This window comes from Panulirus ornatus, chromosome 63, assembly GCF_036320965.1.
Source record: "Panulirus ornatus isolate Po-2019 chromosome 63, ASM3632096v1, whole genome shotgun sequence".
NCBI classification, from domain to species: Eukaryota; Metazoa; Arthropoda; class Malacostraca; order Decapoda; family Palinuridae; genus Panulirus; species Panulirus ornatus.
Genome location: NC_092286.1, coordinates 12,058,357 through 12,082,235, shown reverse-complemented (window position 1 = coordinate 12,082,235; position 23,879 = coordinate 12,058,357). Strand labels below are relative to the sequence as shown.

Here is a 23,879-nt window from a genome sequence, read left to right as displayed (position 1 = left end):
AGTTTGAAAAAAAAACAATACAGACCTGTAACTACACTGGGGCCTTCGCTTTGGTTTCCCTTTGTGTACATATCCTGCACGCTGTCGCTGGACAAGGTTTTTCTTTACAATTTTAGAGAAGATGCGTCTTAAATCAACGTGCATAAGGAGGGGGTCAACAAAAGACAAGTTTACGATTCTTGACAAGCGGTCGCAAACCTGAGCGTCGTATTTCGAGGTTCTCTTGTACAGCGAGGTTACGTCTGGACATACTGTCGCAAAATCGAGGCGTCGTATCTCGACGTTACGTCTGTACAAACTGTCGCAAACCTGAGCGTCGTATTTCTATGAATTTCTTGAGTCCCTAGGATCCTGAAGCCATCTGATCGTACCATCTAAAGAAAACGTATGGCCGGATCCAAAGAAAACGTATGGCTGGATCTAAAGAAAACGTACGGTTGGATCTAAAGAAAACGTATGGCTGGATCAACATTCACCTAACATTACTAGGAGGTTAATGTTACTAGGAAAATTCAGAACGCTGGTAATGACACTGGATTCTAAGCACGCCATCTAAAGAAAACGTATGGCGGGATCTAAAGAAAACGTAAGGCTGGATCCATCTCTAACATTACTAGGAATAATGTTACTAGAAAAGCCCAGAACGCTGGTCATGGCATCTAGGAGTAATGTATGACTAGATTAATCCATTCGATCGATCATCGGCATAAAGAAGAAATCTAGGGGAAAAAGTTTTGGAATTCTAGAAGCAAAGAGAGAGAGAGAGAGAGAGAGAGAGAGAGAGAGGGGGGAAAAAATGACAGCAGAGCCCCTTCGGGAGGAAATGGGGAAAAAATCGCCATTGCAAGGCAATGTACTGTACCGGGGGCATCCGAATCCCCGGATAATAGCGAAAAGAGCTAATGGCGCATGAAATTACAAGGCCAGACGCTCTAATGGATGAACGAGAACAAAAAGGGGGAAATTCACAGTATGGAATGAATGTACTATATATATATATATATATATATATATATATATATATATATATATATATATATATATATATATATATATATATATACATGTGTGTGTGTGTGTGTGTGTCAGGGTATCTATATATCTATGTCCATGTGTCTATTTTTTTTTTTTTTTTTTTTTTTTTATACTTTGTCGCTGTCTCCCGCGTTTGCGAGGTAGCGCGAGGAAACAGACGAAAGAAATGGCCCAACCCCCATACACACGTACATACACACGTCCACACACGCAAATATACATACCTACACAGCTTTCCATGGTTTACCCCAGACGCTTCACATGCCTTGATTCAATCCACTGACAGCACGTCAACCCCTGTATACCACATCGCTCCAATTCACTCTATTCCTTGCCCTCCTTTCACCCTCCTGCATGTTCAGGCCCCGATCACACAAAATCTTTTTCACTCCATCTTTCCACCTCCAATTTGGTCTCCCTCTTCTCCTCGTTCCCTCCACCTCCGACACATATATCCTCTTGGTCAATCTTTCCTCACTCATTCTCTCCATGTGCCCAAACCATTTCAAAACACCCTCTTCTGCTCTCTCAACCACGCTCTTTTTATTTCCACACATCTCTCTTATATCTATATATTTATGGCTGTGTCAGTGTACCTATAGATCTATGTCTATGAGTCAGTGTATCTATATATATCTATGTCCATGTGTCTATATATCTATATATCTATGGCTATGTGTCAGTATACCTATATATCTATGTCTATGTGTCAGTCTATCTATATACCTATGTCCATGTGTCTATGTAATCTATATATATCTATGTCTATGTGTCTATATATCTATATATCAATATAAGGCTATGTGTCAGTGTACCTATATATCTATGTCTATGTGTCAATGTATCTATATATCTATGTCTATGTGTCAGTGTATCTCAATATCTATGTCTATGTGTCTATGTATATATATATCTCTGTCTATGTGTCAGTGTATCTCAATATCTATGTCTATGTGTCTATGTATCTATATAGCAATGTCTATGTGTCAGTGTATCTATATATCTATGCCTATGTGTCAGTGTATCTATATATCTATGTCAATGTGTAAGTGTATCTATATATCTATGTCTATGTGTTTATGTATCTAAATATCTGTGTCTATGTGTCTTTGTGTCTATATATCTATGTCTATGTGTTTATGTATCTATACATCTGTGTCTATGTGTCTATGTATCTATACATCTATGTCATATGTCTGTCGTGTATCACCGGCAATTGACTAAACTATCTGTTATCCACATAGCCACAACCCGGGAATCCATCTTGCTGGGCCGTTATCATATCATTTACTGTGCGGTTAAGGATGTCGAACCCCTTTTCATAACAGTGTCACTAATACTTGGATTTCAATTTGTCGAGTACTCGTGTGTGTGTATATATATATATATATATATATATATATATATATATATATATATATATATATATATATATATATATATATATATATATTCATATATATATTCATATATATATATATATATATATATATATATATATATATATATATATATATATACATATATATATATATATATATATATATATATATATATATATATATATATATATATATATATATATATATATATATATATATATATATATATAAAAGCCGTACTGACGATCCATCTGCAAACCTCTCTCTCTCTCTCTCTCTCTCTCTCTCTCTCTCTCTCTCTCTGATCATTGATTTATCGACAAGATGCGAACTCCGGGTTGGGGAACACCTCGTAATGTCCAGGTTGTGTTGCGAGGGCCAGCGACTACATTTCCTGACGCTCCGTCATTCATCGTCTGTTTCGCCGACACTCCGTAGTAATGGGGGGGGGGGGGTTGAAATGAGCATATATAAAAAATTCATATTATCAGGCAAGCCAGAAATAAGATAGGAAACATATTGCACCGACATTTATCCTGACATGGGAGTGGATCATATATATATTTTTTTTTTTCAATCTCTCAGTCAGTATATTTCAGCCTATCATTATCCTGACCTGTCATTCTCAAATGGACATGAGCAATACCAATTTGATCCCCAGTGGTTGAAAAAAAAAGAGTTTCTCTCTTCGTGTACAAGCGTGTTCCCAGTCGTGTTCTGTTCTAGATGGTGTAACGAAAGCATGTTGTATGAGGTGTGTGTGTGTGTGGAAATTCATAATATCTTTTCATCCGTTCTTGTAACTTTTAGGTCATGCTTCGGCGAAGTGTTATTTTCTTTTAATTACTTCGTCCCTTCGCTATATACACTTTAGGATAGAAGAGGATATATATATATATATATATATATATATATATATATATATATATATATATATATATATATATATATATATATATACAACTTTTTTATACATATTCGCCATTTCCCGCGTTAGCGAGGTAGCGTTAAAACAGAGGACTGAGAATTAGAGGTAATATCCTCACTTGGCCCCCTTCTCTGTTCCTTCAATTGAAAAAAGTAAACCGGGAGGGGAGGATTTCCAGCCCCCCCCCCCTCCCCCCTCCGCTTCCTCCTCTTTTAGTCGCCTTGTACGACACGCAGGGAATACGTGGGAAGTATTCTTTCTCCCCTATCCCCAAGGATAATATATATATATATATATATATATATATATATATATATATATATATATATATATATATATATATATATATATATATATATATATCAAAATGACAGAACTAGCAAGTAGCGCTCACCGCAGGGAGACCTGTAGTTATTAAGAACAAGTCGTGTGTGTGTTACGTGTTGTCAAGTGCTGCTATGTGTGAGAGGGAGTGACTGTAGGTAAGTGGAATGGATGCCAGCAGCCCTCATGATGGCTGTGAAGCACAAGGGAAGAAAGACCGGCCAAGGGAGTGAAACTCGATAGCCACTGAAGTGCCGGCTCACTCCGCAAGCCGTCAAGAACCAGGTCCCGACACCGTGGGTAATGCGCCTCCCTCGGTGGAGAGAGAGAGAGAGAGAGAGAGAGAGAGAGAGAGAGAGAGAGAGAGAGAGAGAGAGAGAGAGAGAGAGAGAAAAGGGGACAAGCCTCGTTCCTACGATCGTGTCTCACGTCAACACAGGCCAGGCTAACGACGGAGGGACGTAATAACACAGCACCACCGCCCCCTTCCCTCCCTCACGAAGGACCAGCAAAACCCAGTGGTTACCTACCCTTAAAAAAAAAAAAAAAATGAAATAAAACAACGACACGATCGGCAAACGACTGCCTTGGTAATCAAGTCTCCTCCTTCAACAACCCTGGGACAAAAGCTCGAAGAAAACGGAGGGATGAGATACAGAGGAGAGAGAGGGGGGGTCTCAAGTAAAGATACAAAGATACGGAGAGTTTGTAATGTTGTCACGATACTTTGTCTATACATCCCTCCCCTCGCGATGGATCTTGGACCATTGGAATCCAGATTTTCCTCGAGATATCTCGAGTGTTAAGGATTGGAGGAAGAAATGGACAGGAGAACCAAGGAAGTGCATGAAGAGTATATATATATATATATATATATATATATATATATATATATATATATGGGAGCGGGTGGCTGGAAATCCTCCCCTCTCGTTTTTTTTTTTTTAATTTTCCAAAAGAAGGAACAGAGAAGGGGGCCAGGTGGGAATATTCCCTCAAAGGCACAGTCCCCATGCTCTGTTCTTGACGCTACCTCGCTAATGCGGGAAACGGCGAATAGTATGAAAGAAATATATATATATATATATATATATATATATATATATATATATATATATATATATATATATATATATAAATATATAGTAATCTTGGAGAAAAGGGAGAAAGAATTACTACCCACGTATCTCCAGCATGTCGTAGAAGGCGAGCACAGAAGGCAGTCTTGGGGGGAGAGGGGTGCTGGAAATCCTCCCTTCCTGCAATTCTTTCTAAGGCTCACAGTCATCTGTTCCTGACGCTCCCTCACTCATGCGGGATGCACACACACACACACACACACACACACACACACACGTTGGTCGAGGGACGAGCAGGCGAGGCCAGGAGAGAAAAATACATAACCCAGGATTATATTTTACCTGTACGTATGTGACTTTATGAGAAAGGCGTTTATACTAGGGTTAGAAAAAAGATTTAAATGCCCGTCACTTAGGAGAATCACTCGTGAAGTTTCATCAGGTATGGAGGCGCTTGCACGGGGAGTCGAGCGGGGGACCTGAGATGTATCATACTATATCTGTCCAATCTGTTTCCCCATTCGTATTTGCGGTGATGCATTCGCCCATCCCATCTCCCTCTCCCCCCTCTTTAATAAATGATTCCGCAGGTTAATATCACAACCCCCGTTAATAAACAATGTACTCTACCTCATTAAAACATAATAGGCTCGACTACGAGATTCTGTTCTATACTATGAGTTCAGAATATAACCGGGTCGTTATGTGAAATACGATTGGAAACTACAAAGCTCTTTATACATTCGAAGCCTTTGATTTTTTGGAGTATTTGTATTAAACATCTATTTTTTCTTTTTTCCTAACATCATCTTTTCTCGATGGAATCGGCTTAAGTACGTCTGTAAGTCTCTAAATATGGCTCTTAAAAAAAAGAAAGAGAGATGTAAATCTCTAAATATGGCTCTCTTAAAAGAAGAAAGAGAGATAATCAGTTTGAGTCGACAGGAAACATTGATGTGGCTCGCTTATTTCAAACGACTATCTCCATTTCGGTCCCTTGACATAGACAGGTGAGATGGAACCTTACCTGCGTTGGATGCTGAGTGGGACGGGATGTTTGCTTACCTGAAACAGAGAGATCAAGGTTAAAAAGGTGTTAGTTTGAATGTCTAAATGATCTCTTGGTATGTTTAACTCACCCTTCAACCCTTAAGCTTGGTGTGAGGCAAAAGGCGAGTGAGGTTTTTTTTTCTATATCATTATTCCACAATTATCTACCGATGAATAATAGTGGTATTCAATGAATATTGAAATATGAAATAAGAAAAGGGGATGTGGAAATGAATCATAATGTATAAAGCATGGAGGTTATGTATAATGGTGGAGGGGAGAAAATTTTTTCCTTTCAAAAAGTTACGGATTTAAAGGTATTGCAAGAGCACATATGCAAGGAATTATAATTAACACATACGCACATATATAGACAGACAAATACACACATACACAGATACATACACAAACTCAAGCAAATTTGCACACACACACACACACACACACACACAAACACGTACTCGTTATGTAGGTATGTATGACCATGCGTTTGTATATATGCATGTACGTACGTCTGTATGTAGGAACGTGCGCGTTTGCACGTACAAGGTACAGCGCACGTCGATCCGGCAACGCTGCTTTCAGCCATTCGTCTATTGCTCAAATTCGGAAACTGCTATTTTACTGACGGGTTCTGCCAGGCAGTTCATTAGCCTCACACACACTGGTCTCTAGTTTTCAGTGCACTGGAGTGCCTGGTTTCAGAGTACGTGGTTTCTGTTTTCAGGGCACTGGGGTGTCTGGTTTCAGCGTACGTGGTTTCTGTTTACAGTGCCCTAGGGTGTCTGGTTTCAGGGTGCGTGGTTTCTGTTTTCAGCGCACTGGGGTGTCTGGTTTCAGGGTACGTGATTTCTGTTTTCAGTGCACTGGGGTGCCTGGTTTCTATGTCATGGTTTTCAGCTTTCAGTGCACTTTGATCTCTGGTTTCTGTGTACATGGTTTCAAGAGAATTTAAGTGAACTGGGCTCTGCTTTCAGTGCTCTTGGTTTCTGGTTTCAGTACACTAGGAACTCCGGCTTCAATGTACTTGGTTTCTGCAGAAATTTAGGTCCGCTGGCTTCTGGTTTTGATACAAATGGTATCTGGTTTCGACGCACTTGGTTTCAAATTCAAGCGCACTTGGGTTTCTGCTATGACTGCACGCGTATTTCCAGATCCAACCAGAGAAACCGAAACCTCTTTAATAATTTCCAGATCCTACCAGAGAAACCGAAACCACTTTAATAATCTTAGATTCTATTAATCCAAAGTGATTTATTCATCGATTACGAATAAACTAGAGAAAGAGTTCCGTCAAGATTTTTTTTTTCCCTTTTTTTTTCTTCCAATTGAAAATTCACGTTCCAATTAAAAAGCAACATTAGATATTCAAATTTCGGCAGTTAACAGATAAGCTGTGAGAAAGCTTCAGCTGCAGTAGCTTATAGCAGTAGCAGCTAAGTGTGGCAGAAGACAGGAAACCAGGAGAATGGAGCACATGGCTAGTTACATATACATTACTTCAAAGGACAATTTTTTTCCCCCTTTTGTCCTGAATTGTAAACAATGATACGCAAAACAAAAACCTTATGTCACGTATTCGAAAAAAACCCTAGTGAACATGTACGTGATAGGGCCAATTGGAACGATGTGGTATACAGGGGTCGACGTGCTGTCAATGGAGAGAACCAGGGCATGTGAAGCGTCCGCGGTAAGCCATGGAAAGGTCTGTGTGGGCATGGTTGCGAGGATAGTGAGCTGTGGTTTTGGTGCATTACACATAACATTTAGAGAATAGATGTGAGCAGATGTGGCCTTTCTCCATCTGTTCCTGGCGCTACCTCGCTAGCGCGGGATCAAATACTGAAATATATATATATATATATATATATATATATATATATATATATATATATATATATATATATATATATATATATGAAATCCAGACAGTTGCAATGTTTAACCACTGGAAAACAAAAGCATTTCAATACGGTATTCAGCGCCCAAGCCCTATCGTTTAAGCATCTATTTTAAAACCCAGCAATATAATCAGCTTATCCTGCAAAAGAAGGAGTAACATGATCTTCAATTCTATATTACCAGAGTGTAAACTAAGTGCATTTAGACTGACTAAAAACGTTTTTGTTTTATATATATATATATATATATATATATATATATATATATATATATATATATATATATATATACATATATATATATATATGTATTTGAAGGTACGCGTTCATATGCACTTTATTCGTATATATATATATATATATATATATATATATATATATATATATATATATATATATATATATATATATATATATATATATATATCCTCTTGGTCAATCTTTCCTCACTCATTCTCTCCATGTGACCAAACCATTTCAAAACACCTACTCTCTCTCAACCACACTCTTTTTATTACCACACATCTCTCTTACCCTTACATTACTTACTCGATCAAACCATCTCACACCACACATTGTCCTCAAACATCTCATTTCCAGCACATCCATCCTCCTGCGCACAACTCTATCCATAGCCCACGCCTCGCAACCATACAACATTGTTGGAACCACTATTCCTTCAAACATATATATATATATATATATATATATATATATATATATATATATATATATATATATATATATATATAAATATGAAACGTATGTAGGCATGTATGTATAATTATGTATGCTCGTATATGTTTAAGGCGTGATATTTCTACTGCCAAAAAATTCGTATTCTGTGGGATCTCATACTGGAAAGACAGACAGACAGACAGACAGGCAGACAGAGAGAGAGCCAGATAGACAGTTTTTTTTTTTTTTGACAATAAAGAATGTTATCTCGCTCGATGGAAATACTTGAAAAGATAAACATTGAAACAAAATCCAAATTGATTTCCCTCTGCTGAGGATAAATAACACAATGCACAACTGATCTACGTTCAGTTTATTCTTCACTCATTTAGTGATGAATAAATCAAGTTAAGCTTGACCACCGAGTGCTGTTCATATTTCAGGTCCAGATGGTTAGAAAACGGCTGGAGGGGAAGATCAACGATTTTGTGTGTGTGTGTGTGTGTGTGTGTGTGTGTGTGTGTGTGTGTGTGTGTGTGTGTGTGTGTGCGTGCGTGTGTGTGTAAATATGTTTATAATTACTTTAAAGGACAAGACCCAAAAAAATTGTATGAGTTCTGCATAATGTTCATTACAGGAGATAATTAGATATTTAACATTACATTAATTATTTTTCCAGCTAAAGACTTCACCAGTAATTAGGATAATTACATTGATGGAAGGAAGTTTGAACTTCATGACGAGCATATCTATAAAAAAGAAATATGATAAAGATGATAAAGATATATATATATATATATATATATATATATATATATATATATATATATATATATATATATATATATATATATATATATATATATATATATAGACCCCGTTGCTCACCATAGTGAGACGAAGGGTATTCGAGTACTTAGTATTTCGAATAGTAGTTTCCTATTATACAGTCCCTTAGCCTAGCGGTTAGCATGCCTGCCTCTTGCACAAGGAGTCCCAGGTTCGATCCTGGCTGTTGGAGCTTTTTATGATATATATATATATATATATATATATATATATATATATATATATATATATATATATATATATATATATACATATATATCCTCTTAGTCGCTCTCTCTCATCGATCATTCCTTTCTATTTACTCAAACCACATCAGCACAACCTACTCAGCTCTCTGACACACACTCCGCTTACTAACGCACTTTCTCTCTCTCTCTCTTTCTCTCTCTCTCTTTCTCTCTCTCTCTTTCTCTCTCTCTCTCCCTTCGTCATTCTTCCATAATCGACCAACCGTCCCTCACACAGCATGTTGTCCACTAGCATTTCATTCCCCCAACACGTCCACCCTCTTCTGTAATTTTTTCTTTTCTTTCTTGCATCTAACGCCCACGAGTCGCAACCATTACGAGACTGTTGGGGCTGCTGCTGTGTCCATCGTAACTATTCTTACTCTCATGAATGAGCGACCTCACTCTACACACACTCCTCAGTACACTCACGCCCTTCTGTCTCATCCCACCCTCATCCTGTGGTTCATTTCCAGCAGCCACTTACCTAAAATCTTTCGTGGCCTCCAAGTTCTCTCCACTCACCCGAACAACTTAGAACAACCTGTCTCTCCCACCTGCTGCACCTCGTAGCCTTCCTTTTATTCACATTTTCTCTCAACTTCATCCTTTCGCACGCACTTCCAAACTCACCCACCAACTTCTGCAGTTTGTCACTCGAATCCGCCATTAGAGCGGCGTCATCTGCAAATAACAGCTTAGGCGCCCCCTTAAGCGCTTCACCCACAACACTCCGCAACAGACTGCAGATCCGCCCATTTCTCCAAGACCCTTGTATATAATACCTCCCTCACCACCCTATACATAAACATGGAGACATCGTATTATACTCCCTTGACGCAGACCTCCCTTCAGTTATACTCAAAGTCCACCCTTCCTTTATGCCTTACTATGTCGATGAAAATTTCTCTCTGTCCCAAATAACTGTACTTCCACACCATACACAACCCTAGCCACCTTCCATAGAGCACTTCTATCAACCCTATACTGCATTTTCTCCAAGTCCATCAATGCTACATACAAATTCCATTCTTTCATTAGGTATTTCCGACACCAATTCCTCAAAAGAGAGAGAGAGAGAGAGAGAGAGAGAGAGAGAGAGAGAGAGAGAGAGAGAGAGAGAGAGAGAGAGAGAGAGAGAGAGAGAGAGAGAGAAGCATTGTGCACTATATACACCTACAGACTGACTGCACAAAGAAGGCAATGACAACTTTCTTGATGTTGCTCATGCAAGAAAATTCCTCCACTCTGTATGGCGGCGGCGGAGCAGAAGGAGGAGGAGAAGTGGGTGGAGGGAGAGGACAGAGGGGGGTGGGGGGATGAGAGGGCGGGTAAGACCGGGCGCTTGACCCTGCTCGTTTCCGTTGCCCTTTCTTCAGGCTCTTCTCCTCGGGGAGGTTGTAATTGCCACGTCAGTCAAAAGACGAATAACCAGGAGTGCCACGAACAGTCCAGTGCAACACACAACTTGAAGAATTACTTCTTCAAACTCGGAAATATTCTTCGTCCCGTTATTCGTCAACGCTGAGAGTAACGAGGGAAAGAAAACATCCTTTGTTTCTACTATAAGAAAAAGGCACAGGATGTGGGTTTCCTGTTAAATGAAGAAGAGGAGGTGATGCGGTATTAAGAACAATATTTTTGCACATATGTCCTCATATATATATATATATATATATATATATATATATATATATATATATATATATATATATATATATATATATATATCTGTGTGTTACCAGACTCCGCCTGCTCGAGGCTACACCAAGAGTGAAAAGTCAGCTTTGGGGAGGCTGTATCATCGTAAGTTAACGTAACACAGTATACACTTTCATCCATCAACTTCTCGCTTCAACATAATCCAACCTGTACCTGCTACCGTATCTGCCTTTGGAGCTGCAAGATCTCCTGGGTAATATCAGAACCCTTTCAGAAATCAAATCTGTAATGGACTAGTTTTTAAAAAGACATCTGTCTTAGCAGTCTTTGATGTCCGTTATGACCTTCCTGGTGCTAGCATACAATAACCTAGCTTGACCCTTTTAAGAAGGTAGCTTCATGACCTTGTTAGACCCTCACTACGTTGGCTGTGATGACCATACTAGTGTCAGTTTAGGGCAGCTGAGGTTTCTTCGTGACTATGGTGACCCAAAAGAGACATATCCTTCGATGACTTTGGAGGAGAATTCCCCACGCATGATTGTAACTGTTGTGTTTCTTTTTTTGTATATAACCTTTTCTCTACAAGCCTAACGTTGCTCCTGGTGACCTTGCAGGGGGTGAGGGCGAAACTGTCGAGCCGCAGATCACCTGGGGACGACCCAACACCAACACCGCTTACTTCGACGATGACACACCAAGCAACGTCACGGTCATTGTGGGGCACAAGGCCTCGTTACCCTGCCACGTCCTCAACCTCGGAAAAAAAGATGTGAGTTGCCAACTCTGCAGGCCTCAGCTGAGCTCACCTCTTCCTTAGCTTGCTCATTAATTAAGCTCTTGACAGATTAATCTACTATAATCAGATATGTTTAAAGGTTGAATGATATCTATTTGCTATGCTTGTCGAAGTGTGACATTTACTGACATTTTTGGATTTAATTGGATCCGTGAACGCCTGTGGCACCAGGAACATCTTTTCCCCTGAAATCTACCCAGTTTTTATTTCCGTGAGGCCTGGCTTTCATTTCTACTCGGAAACACTCCAAAGCTCTTCTTTGTAAAGCTAAGAACAACTTCATAAAGTGTGCTGAACTGAACTCTTCTTCTGATAAACCTTTTGGCCCCTGGAAGAAAAAAAATGATATCCCTAGTGAGTTCTGTATTTCAACCTTTCTTCTTCCCTTCCGACATAATTAATCTCCTGCTAATTCTCCAACTGATTAAGCTAATCTTACCGGTATCTCACTTTCCCCTAACTCAACTTTGGAAGATCCTGCTTCAAGTCCTCCACCCCCATCTCCTAAATGAAGCTATGGCTTCTCCTATATTCTCCTTGTGAAGGGTCTTCCAAGTGTTACTCCAAATTCAGGTGGACTAGGAACATGGCCCAGATGGGATATCTCTTCGAGTCTATTTCTTATCGGTCTAAAAATTCACATCACTTCTTTTTTTCCGCTTCTGGAAGCATGCCTTGGTGTAGCCCACCCCCTATGGAAGGAGACCGCTCTGAATCCTCAACTATCGCCCCATGCTTTTTAAACTACCCTCAATTTTTGTTTCTGGTATCTCTCTGTTACCCAATACACAGCTTCCTTTCTGGCCGTTCCACAGCAGTAGCTGATGAGGGAGCTTCTTCTCCCTCTTCTTCTAGTAGCCAACAGTGGTGTTTCTCAAGGTTCTCTCCTATCACCTAATGCCTTCTTTTTTCATGAATACATAATACTCGTTCCCTTTCACACAGCAAGAACACATTTTTGTCATTTCTGACCTGAGCAACATTCAGTAGTGCTAAAACGCACCATCTTCCTAGATCTTATATTCATTCTTTTTTCTTCTGTTCAGTTTCATAATCACCACAATCATATATCTATTTGAATAATGGTCACTAGTATCCCATTTTTGAAAGAAGCCTGGAGTTAGTCCAGGACGTCTGCCCTTTCCAGCAACTCCAGCAGCTTCAAGTCGGCGCTATTCCAGTAGCAAGGAACTGATGGACTCCTTTCACATGACTGTACTCCCTCCAAAGGCGACTTTTCACTCGCGGTGTAACCGCATGCAGGTGGAGTCCGGCAAAGCCTATATATATATATATATATATATATATATATATATATATATATATATATATATATATATATATATATATGAGACTCGTCTTTCAGGTGTCGTGGATCAGGCAGCGAGACCTACACATCTTGACAGTGGGCATCTTTACCTACACGAGTGATGACCGCTTCAAGGTAATGATGTATTCTTCATTCACCACACATTACCCTCTGCCTCGTACTGGGCTAGTCCTCCCCAGCACTGCTGTACGTATGGCTATTCCCGTAGTGCCTTAATGTTTGTGTTGGTATTCTACCTACCCGCATATATCACCCTGTAAAATGTATCTTTTTTTTTCTCTGTTTCTGTCTGTCAATCTGTCCATCTCTCAGTCTGTCTTTTTCATTTGTACGTCTGTCTGTTGATCTGTTACGATGACTGCTTGTCTGTTAATCTATTAGAATGCCTGCTTGTCTGTTGATCTATTAGAATGCCTGCTTGTCTGTTGATCTATTAGAATGCCTGCTAGCCCCTTTATCTATTTGTCTATTCATCTATTTGTTCATCTATCTGTCCGTCTATTCGTGTGTCTGTCTACTTATGTTGATCTACTAGATGCCTCTACTCTGTCTTCCTATTCATCTCTTTGTTTGTCAGTCTTTCCATCTGTTCGTGTGTCTATCTGTCTATCTATCTAATGTAATTCACTGTCTGTTCAACTATCTATCTATGTAATTATCTATCTGCATGTCTGTTTTTCAGACTGCCTGTACCTCCTGCAATTCTCCTCCTCCGCCATTCTGGTTTATTTTCCTGTCTAATTCTCCTAACTCTGTGAACTTCTCCCGTCCTGCATTCTAATTTACGACATTGTGTAAACTGAACGTCTTCTTATGGACTCATCCTTTGTCGTGAGGTTTTGTAGCATACTTTCCTTCCTTTCAGGTTGTCATACTTGTTTCTATGTGTTTTCTAAGCTTTATGGATGATGCAAATGTTCCACTGTGTGCTCTGTTCCTTTTCTCCCTCCACTGCGTGCTCCACTGTGTGAATTCATCGTCTTGCCGTAGTGTGTGCGCAATGTGCTAGTCTTCCTGTGTCGTGTTGGTGTATCTGTGTAGTACAGCAGGTCTTCCTGTGTAATGCAGGTATCCACCAGCATCATCTCCTTCACCAGCATCATCTCCCTCACTCGCTCGCTCACTCACCTACCATCATTCCGTGTCTCACTCGCCAACTTCCTCCTCACTTACTGTCAGCATCTCTCACCATCAGACACCATCGTCTCTCGCGTTCATCAATATCTTCCTCATTTACTGGTATCTAACACTATTTCTGTCTCCTCCAAGACTCACCAGCCTATACCACCTCCCACACCACGACTATTTTTCCCTCACCACCACCACCACCACCACCAACAGTCTTCTTCCTCATACCATCAACAGCTCCTCCCTCCCTCAGTCCCCACCATATCTATTGTGTCACTATCATCATCATCATCATCATCATCACAATCTCCACCTCGTCTCCGCCACAGGTGTACCATCCGGAGGACAGCGACAGATGGTACCTGGAGATCAGCCCCGTCACCTTCAGGGACGCAGGGGTGTACGAGTGTCAGGTCTCCACCAGCCCTAAGATCTCCTTGCCCGTCCTCTTGGCCGTGGAAGGTAAGGCAAGGGGCAAGGTGGACAGGGGAAGGGGCAAGGTGAACAGGGGAAGGGGCAAGGTGAACAGGGAAGGGGCAAGGTGGACAGGGGAAGGGGCAAGGTGAACAGGGGAAGGGGCAAGGTGGACAGGGGAAGGGGCAAGGTGAACAGGGGAAGGGGCAAGGTGGACAGGGGAAGGGGCAAGGTGAACAGGGGAAGGGGTAAGGTGAACGGGGGAAGGGGCAAGGTGAACAGGGGAAGGAGGCAAGGCTCATCTTCTACAAAGACCACGATATTAACTTGCTCTCCACATATTTGCCTTCCTATCCTCTTACCCCCTTCCTCCCACCATCTCTGTCTGTCTGTCTGTCTGTCTGTCTGTCTGTCTCTCTCTCTCTCTCTCTCTCTCTCTCTCTCTCTCTCTCTCTCTCTCCGTCCCGACACCATTATTTTTCTTCTACGTGCGGGGTGAGCGCCTCGCGCAAGCCCTATAGCCATCCAGGCTGAAAAATCTCGCCGGAGGTCCTCGCAGGTAGAGGCGCTGGGGTCCTCGTCCATGACGCTGGGGGGGCCTGTTGCCCGGCGGCGGTTGACAAGTTATAAACAAGGTTAATTTGTCTTTCGGCAAGAGTGAGTAACTGGCTTCCTCGTTAGAGGGCGGGGTCTTAACAAGCTGTGCACAAGGCGTAACAAGCTGGGTCGAGGGCGTGGCCCTTCGCTCAGCGACGTATAAGAACCAAAACAACTTCTCGTTACCAGGTATCACTCGATTTCTTTTTTTTTTTTTCCCTATACGTCCGTCCCTCCTCCCCCTATCATTTAATTAACCTCAAGAGCAAGACGAGTTCAAGGTTACGACCCTTGAGCGAAAAAAGTTGCAACCCCTTGAACACTGAACTTCGATCATGCAGCACCAACATATTCTTTTTTTTCTTTTACCTCGAACCTCAAAAACGAGGTAAAAGTTCGCGCTAATATACTCAAAGGGGTCGAACCCCCGCAGGTACACAGGGTCGGCATCGGTTTAATCTACCACTTTTTGCGTACATTTTCTTTCTTACATAAACAGGTCCTGTATGTCTTTCCTTCTACGACCAATTTCTTACGCTAGATGATTTCATTCGTATCGTGTTGTCTTGACTCTTACTTTGAGAAATCGCCAGAAATAAACGTATAAACGACAGCGGTTACGGGGACACTAGAAGGCTAATGTGCAACAGCGGGAGTTAGTGATAGCTTAAAAAAAAAAGCACTAAGCGAAATTACATTTTTTCTGTCAGGTTAAATCATTTTTTTTTTTTTTTCAGACAATCTAGTCATTGGACAATCAGGCCTTCCGTTATCTGTCTTTCTCATGTAAACTCATGGAAACACTGGACCGCCTATAGACGTCAGCGGAAATTCTGGTTAAAAAAAAAAAGAACGTTCGGCGACAATGACAGTATTCGCAGTGACATGGAGTTCGATACTAGCGAGATGTCGTAATGCATTCGAAATGCAATTCGAATCGAACTGAATTGAATTAACAGTACGTTCACGTCGAGACGAAACGGTCTTATTTATGAGGCGCTGGCCAGCAGCTCAAGAGGCGCACTACATACATTCGAAAGGCTATGATGGAGGGATGTGGCGTGCTGGAGAGGAGGGGGAAACGACAAGAGATTCAGCGAGGCTGAAACAAAGCGTAGGAAGCGGTCAAGGTAAATGATGAAGGAACCTGCTGGTAGCCTCCAGTCTCGGTACATTATACATGATGGCTTTGAGAGACTGGTTGTGTGGAGGTGATGCCCTTGTTCATCTGCTCCTAACACCACTAATAAGTAATCGTGTAATGTAAGAGACATGATGCCCTGCAACAACAGCAAGGATTCGAACCCAGTAACATCTGTGTGGTAGCTGGGTACGCTAGACACTCGGTTAAGTGGTTAGTGTACCCAGCTACCACGCTAATGGTATATGGGGTTCGAATCCTTGCTTTCAAGTGTTTTATAAAATTTTGCTTTATTTGCACTATATATATATATATATATATATATATATATATATATATATATATATATATATATATATATATATGTATGTATGTATATATATCTTGCGTTTAAACTGCGTTTAAACATTCTCACTTTTATGAAATGTTGCACAACCGCGACTTTTTTCCCTCCTGTTCCCAAAAGATGACAAGCAAAATGGATATATATACTTTTAGAGTTATACAGTTGAAGTTCTCTTGTTTTGCCCCCGTTCAGCCCGAGGCACAATCTTTTTTTTCCCCTAGTGGCTCCCGAGTGCGAGACTGCTGTGTTACGCAATCCTGCGGTAAGAAGAAGAAGAAGAGAAAAAAAGACATTATAAATAACGTCTGTGCCAGATGTTGGTAACCACCATAACTCTTCTGCCTTCCTCTACCGCAACAACTCTCACACATTTCCTCTCACCCGCCGGATCAAGGTTTCTTCCCACCTCTTCTTATATGTATGTTAGCTGAGACGGCACGGGCAGCTGAGGCCATTATCAAGGCCGTTTCATTAACGCTATATATATATATATATATATATATATATATATATATATACACACGAATAAAGAGCATATGAACGCGCATCTTCATAGAACATACAAACCTCCAAAAGCCAGGATCGAACCCGGGACCCCTGTGCAAGAGGCGGGAATGCTAACGTCACGCTAGGCTATGGGCCTGGCTAATAGGAAACAAATATTCGAATACTAAGTACTCGAATACCCTTCGTCTCTCATAGGTGAGCAACGGGGTCTATACCGGTTATTTCCCAACAGGCGCACATAGCCAGCAGATAGCATTTTACCGAACCTAACTGTACAACGCGGAGGTATATGAATACGGATAAAGTGCATATGAATGCGCACCTCTCAGCCACATCCTCCCCCTTTCTCTACAGCCCACTGCGTCTTCCCGCTCGATGACTCTCCTCGCCCTGTACTTCATCTCCTGCAATCTTCCGATTCAATATTCCCCATCTCACAGTTCATCTCTTCCCTTCGTCACAGCCGCCTAACCCCCCATCATCGGTCGTCCTCAGGTCGTGACCAAACACAGCCACAGGCTGACGACTCAACACTGCCCTCCTCCTTCTTCTTCTTCTTCTTTCAAATCCGGTCTATCGTCTTTCGTTCGCGCTTCCATCATAACCAGTGCTTCTGTAAACTCAGTTTTCGACAGGGTTTCCCGGAGGAAGATGGCAGAAGCTTCATTGAACTTCAATGCCTCTCTCAAATCCAATTTCTTCAATGTTTTCTCCTTCCATACCACCACCACCCCCTCACATCTTGTCCGTCTCCACCACTCAACACAATTAAGATACTTGGACTAGCGAGCAAGGTCTCCTCTTTCTCGAAAACCCGACAATGTACAAAGAGCCGAGTCTGTCGAAATTAATCCGGGAGTCCTCCTCAGATAACTAGATTCTTCTATTGTGAACAGTTGCTTATACTTACAAAAGACTAATTCGCTTCGTCCTTGGATGACTGCTTTCACTTCTGGGGCGAGGTTCTAGCTGCACATAATAGACAGAGCCGAGCCTAAAGTAATCCATCTTATTAACTTTGACCTCAAAAAAACCTGGCCCACTTTCCCCCCCCTCACGCTACAAGGTTGTTTCTCTCTCCCTTTTCTACAGATATCAATCCTGTTTCTGCTCCCGAAAAGTGGCTACTAGTTTGCCCTTACCATTAACTAGACAACGTTATACTCGACAAGCCACTGTATCACATAGATGCAGTGTAGCCACTGGCTGCTCAAGGATAGGCTCTTGTGTTCTCATTTCTTTCCTTACACCACTGAACTCTAGATTTCGTTCACCTACTTATCTCACTCTTCATAGATACAACCACCTGTCTTCAAAAAGCAGTTATTTTTTACTTCCTTCAAAACTCTATTTTTCATCCTCTCTCCTTACTTTTCTCTTTCTTATGCTGATTTTAATGAATCTATCTGTGCCCTGGGCTTAATGAAGACTTCAGGCAGTGACTGGGGCCCTTCAGTGGAAAAAGCATATACTTCTTCCTCACAAACTCGTCTCGTCATCCTCTACCACACCAGTGTCACTCACACTTTCTTCATCCTCTTCTACGCGGATCCTTTCTAGCCATTCCCCACAGTTCACCTTCCCACATTTCCTCCTCCAACAGTTCAGAAGGCGAGGATAGACGGACCGGTGGAGGTGTATATCCAGAACGGGTCAACCATTCGCCTCACTTGCCTGGTCAACACCCACTCTGACAACGTAGGCGCCGTCACCTGGTTTCGGAACGCACACAAGCTCGACTATGACTCTCCCAGGTAGGTGCTGCCCCTAAGATTTACTGTCCTTCACGACCTATGAGTAAAAAGTCGAGTCCACTTGGTTTCCAGGGGGCCCACCTTTACTCTGTTGGGTGGGTGTTGTTCCCCAGATAAGTGTGCTCCAAGTAGGCATTTCCCCAGATAAGTGTGCTCCAAGTAAGTATTTCCCCAGACAAGTGTGCTCCAAGTAGGTATTTCCCCAGGTAAGTGTGCTACGTAACTGGAGTTCTTCCCAGAAGAAAGTACTTCGAGTCGTCTCCAGGTGAGATGACCTCCTCTTCCTCCCTCCTTCCAAGGGCAATGTCATGAAGTGAGGGTGCGGGATCACCTTCGTCAGGCAGGTAGATCTTCTCCTTCTAGATAGATGATTATCCACGAGTGACTGACTGTCTTTCTCAAGTGGAGTTTCCTCCCGAAGCGGGCGGTCCTGTAGTTACATACCCTTCCACTGGCTACTCTTTCAGGTGGGTATCATTTCTGCCACATGAGAATAATGTCCTCCTCCTCCTCCACCTACGCCTCCTCAATGTCTCTCCCTTGCCTCCTCAGGGGCGGCGTGAGCGTGGAGATCGAGAAGACGCCCACGAAGACCACCTCCAAGCTCTTCATCACGCCCGCCCTCAAGGGCGACTCGGGCAACTACACCTGTGGGCCACAGTTTGCCGAGGCCTGCCTCCGTCATGGTCCATGTGGTTAATGGTGAGTCCGCACAGCACAGTCGTCGTGTTGGCTCAGTATGACTGGTGTGGTGTGGTGGGTTCCCTCTCCTGCAGGTGGTGAGAGATCTGGTATGGTTGCAGGTCATGAGACCTGGTATGGTTACAGGTGGTGAGACCTGGCATGTGTTGCAGGTCGTGAGACCTGGTATGGTTACAGGTGGTGAGAGACCTGGTATGGGATACAAGTCATGAGACTTGGTATATGGGTTACAGGTGGTGAAATGCATGATATGGGTTAGACAGATGGTGAGAGGCCCCACCTACTATGGGGTTACAGGTGGTGAGAGACCCCCCCACCTACTATGGGGTTACAGGTGGTGAGGAACCTAGCACTGCTCATGAACCGTGGCACGAGTCGCGACACCTACCACCGGAGGTAAACAAACCCTCATGAACATGGTCTGTCCTGCTGCGCAATGGCACACGGGGAGATCTGCTTCACTACAGCTCATCCACTTACTGCCCACACCCTCTGGAAACACACACACACACACACACACACACACACGAGAGTATCTTTGTGTTAACACTCATTACGTTTTCTATCCCCTCTCATGCAGGTGAAGAGTCGGCGGCTGTGCACACGGCCAGCTCCTCCGCCCTCCACAGCGACCCACGGCTGCTGTGCTGGTCTCTACTCTTGCTCTTGCTGCTCTGTCGAGACTGGCGGTGACCCATTGTCCCGGTAGGTGGCTTTGTTGACCTTCACTGCAGCTATTACTGCTTGATGAGGGTCAGAGGTCAAGCTTCCTTATACAATAGCGTCTCAAACCGCGTTCATTAACGATGCATACACACACACACACACACACACACATATATATATATATATATATATATATATATTCAAGAAGGAATAGTTCCCGAGATAATGTAATGGCATAATCAAGAACTTGAAGGCATAAGTTTCTCAGATATTCAAGAAGCATCGTCATCATGAACTATTAAGAATTTAATCAGGCCACATTAATCAAAAAATGGTTATGGGGATAACGCGGTGAGGATAATCAGGAGGTGGGATAAATTAAGAAATCCATATTGCCCAAGCTGTGCGCGATTACTATTCGTGATTACTTTTTGTGATTACTATTCGTGATTACTTGTGATTACTATTCGTGATTACTTTTTGTGATTACTATTTATGATTACTACTCGTGTGTTCCGAGGAGAAAGATAAAAATCGTGTTACCCCCGAGTCTCCTTAACTTGTATATATGTATCATGTCTTATATACTGCCATGTATGTATACATTTACATACAAACACACAGGACCAAACCAGGTACCTATTTATCGACCAGCCTCGAGGGGAAGGATGAACACCTTGGGTGGGTGTAGGCTAACTGCCTCGCTTAGGATTCGAGCACATGCAGGCATATCTATAGTTAAGCTTAGGTATATAGAAGAAGTTAGGTACATACAATAAGTGAGTCCTAAATTCCATCTCTGTACCACTGTTGGCTGTTCACGAATCAGGTCCATCCTCTGCTACTCAAACGCATATGTTGACTGTATCTCTTATATCTTCTTTGTTCCTGACTGTATCCATTACCGTCCTTCTGTTCCTGACTGTATCTCTTATGTTCTTTCTGTATCTGACTGTACTCCTTATTGTTTTTCTGTTCCTGATCGTATTTCATATATTCCTTCTGTATTTGACTGTATCTCTTATTATTCTTTTTGTTCTTGACTGTATCCTTTTTATCATCTTTCTGTTCCTAGCTGTATCCGTCATATCATCTCTCTTGTGACTGTACCCATTATTGTCCTTCTATTCCTGACGGCAACTCCTGTATTTTCTCTGTACCTTTGTGCACATAATGTATCCACATACGTATGTATAAACACATAATGGCCCCACATCTACGAACTACTTGAGCACAATGGTGTGACCCTATATATATATATATATATATATATATATATATATATATATATATATATATATATATATATATATATATATATATATATATATGATGTCTTGACCTTTCACCTGATTCTTACGGGTCAGGTCAAAGGCCCAGGTCATTATTATGAAGCCAAGGGTCGTACCATCGTCTATATTCAAGAAGTTATGGAGAGAACAGTGTTGGGCACGCATCTGTGCAGTGCCTCTGGCATGTTCTAAGAATGGTTAATTATCCACCCGGGGGTTTAATTATGGCCTGTCATTGGCACTAATTAGCTTAGTCCTTTCGCTCCTTTCAAAACACAGGTCATTTCTTTAATGGACCAGTAATTTGACTCCATACTAATACACTTTGGAAGATCTCTATTTCATGAAACTATTACGTTTATATATATACATACACACACACACACACACACACACACAAATATATGTATATATATATATATATATATATATATATATATATATATATATATATATATATATATATATATATATATATATATGAATTATGTGTTAGGGTTGTATGTTATCTTGGCTTTGCGCTATCACAATTTATGTAGCAGTATTTAACTAACGCATCAGAATAACACAGTATGCATATATTTGATTTGAACAATCATCTGTGTCGCGTAAACTCACGATATAGATAACCATTATCTTTACTTATGGTCCTGTTATCTTTCATTTGACTTCACTTATCTTAAACGTATCTTCTGTTATCTTTAGCTATAGTTTCCCATAGGAATGTTAGACATAAAGCGTATATGTGTTCATACGCAATACTGACGCAGTGTTTTCTGGCGTTCCAGGACTGTATGGCTCAGTTGGGATAGTCAGGGCTAGTCTGAGGACAGTGTGGACCAGGCCCTATCCCCTGCACGACAAGGCAGCTTAAGGACGGACGGAGTCCCTGCAATCCCCTCCTCCACCCCACTGCTATAGTGTAGTGGTGGCGTAGGGGAAGAACTGTGAGGGGAGCTTGAGAACTACATACCCTCCCTCTCCACTACAGTATAGTGACAGGGGAAGGGGTGGTATTATGAGCGTTATACACCACCTCTCTACTACAGTATTGTGGATGGGACAAGGAGGAGCGGCCACAATACTATATACCCCCACTACAGTATAGTGATGCGTGAGGGAGAGAGAACCTGAGCACTAAACCTCCACTACAGAAGACTGAAGGGTTTGATAGAAGTAGCTTCGGCACGACAGATCCCATTACAGTATAGTGGTGGGGCGCAGAGAGAGAGAGAGAGAGAGAGAGAGAGAGAGAGAGAGAGAGAGAGAGAGAGAGAGAGAGAGAGAGAGAGAGAGAGAGAGAGAGAGAGAGAGGAGAGAGAGACCTGGGGCACCACCTGCCTCCACCACAGTATACTGATGGGTATGAGAGAGCCAGCTCCAGCGTGAGTAACTCTCACACACCACTCCCGTCATACCTTATAGTGGCTGAGGTAGTGTAAGGCCGCCTGGCCTGGGTAGGTACTACATGTGTACCCTTCCCTTACGGTGCCACGGTGATGTAGGGCGGTCAGACGACGGTACACCAACGTTACCCCTTCGTCCACCGTGATGGTACATGGGAGTATATGGAATGGATAGATAACACGAGACCTGATGGTCCACGAGGAGGGTATCTGCTGGAGGACAGGTTATAGTGAAAGAAAATAACTGAAGACCTGATGGGTCTATGACGAGGTTATTTGCTGAAGGAGAGTACATGGGAAGGACGAATACCAGAAGACCTCTGATGGTCTATGACGAGGTTATCTGCCGGAGGACAGTCCATGGAAAGGACGGAGAAGAGAAGACCGGATGGACTATAACAAGGTCATCTGCTAAAGGACAGACGACATGATGGTCTATAACTATGTTATCTGCTGGAGGACAATGATGGTAAACATGCGTTCTCTTCCCTTGTGGCAATGTGAGAGGTAAGGAGAAACTGATTATTACGACCACATCCCACAACACTGGAACACCAGCACATACCGACCACCATCGACAGCGGTACGAGGGTTCAACCTCCATCAACTTCTCTGTCCATCTGGAGTCTTACAAAACCCTCATAACATTTCAGTATGATCGTAACACCTCCCTATCTCTTTA

The 23,879-nt window shown here is 42.0% G+C and overlaps 1 pseudogene; it reads left to right on the top strand.

Moving 5' to 3' along the window:
• Nucleotides 1-23,099, top strand: part of LOC139745865 (kin of IRRE-like protein 1) — a 42,792-nt pseudogene extending 19,693 nt beyond the window's left edge.
• The last annotated feature ends 780 nt before the right edge of the window (nucleotides 23,100-23,879 follow it).